This window comes from Triticum dicoccoides, chromosome 1B (genome assembly GCF_002162155.2).
Source record: "Triticum dicoccoides isolate Atlit2015 ecotype Zavitan chromosome 1B, WEW_v2.0, whole genome shotgun sequence".
In the NCBI taxonomy this organism is placed as follows: Eukaryota; Viridiplantae; Streptophyta; class Magnoliopsida; order Poales; family Poaceae; genus Triticum; species Triticum dicoccoides.
Window position 1 is genome coordinate 360,857,713 of NC_041381.1, and position 983 is coordinate 360,858,695.

Below are 983 nucleotides of genomic sequence, written 5' to 3' on the forward strand. Positions count from 1 at the left end.
GAGCAGGCCCCGGAGGCCGAGGCGGTCCCGCTCCGTGAGGGGGAACGCCGTGTCCTGCGCGGAACGAAATCGAAGTGAAACCGCGTCCCGTCGGAAACCGCGAACGCCCGCGGATTGCGAGATCGAGGAAGGAGCGGCGAGGGGGGGCGTGGGCGGGTACCTTGTTGTACCAGGGGTCGTGGAGGATGTCGGTGCCGCGCTTGTGCACGATGCAGGGGCCGCGCACGGCGCCCGCCGAGGGGGCGGACGTGGAAAGGAGCCGCCGGATCTGCGCCGACCGCCGGGCCGCTGCATGGCGCCACATCGCGCTGGGTCAGCCGCGGCGCCGCTCGGGGTCGGTCGGCACGGTGGAGGGGAGAACGCCGCCGCGTTGGTGGTGCGTGAGGTGAGACCGAGCTTCTCGGAGGCGAAGGGAGGAAGAGAGATTTGAAGGGGGGTGGAAGTGGAATGCGTCGCCGCGTGGTGCGGGCACTCGCGGTGAGGACAGGACAGGACAGGACAGGAGGGCTCCGGGTGCGGCGGGAGTGTGACGGGCGATGCCGAGCCAGCTGGTCGTGTTGGCTTGGCCACTACGGGGCGGTGAGGGTCGCGCGCGGAGCAGCGGACGCGGGGCGGGACGCGGCTCGACTAGTGAAGGCGCTGTCGGGGACTTTCGGGGACCGGCAACGAGAAGAGGAATTTGCCTGCACACGCGGGTGCCGGTGTGGATCTCCTTTGCGCCTGATGTCAACTTTATTTTTTGTGCTTGATGTCAACTGGACTGGTGCGGATGTGCATTTTCGTGTGCCGCAGCTTTGCAACGGATGCGAATCCACTGACGCTTTGGACGTGCGTGCTATTCTGCTTTGAATGTACGCGCAGGCGCAAATGTGCGACATGTTACGCTAGTAGGAGTATTTGTATGTACAGTAGTATTTGGGTAAGAAACAACCAAAGATGTTTTATCTCTTCAAAATAACTCTTACGCTGTTAGAGCATCTCCA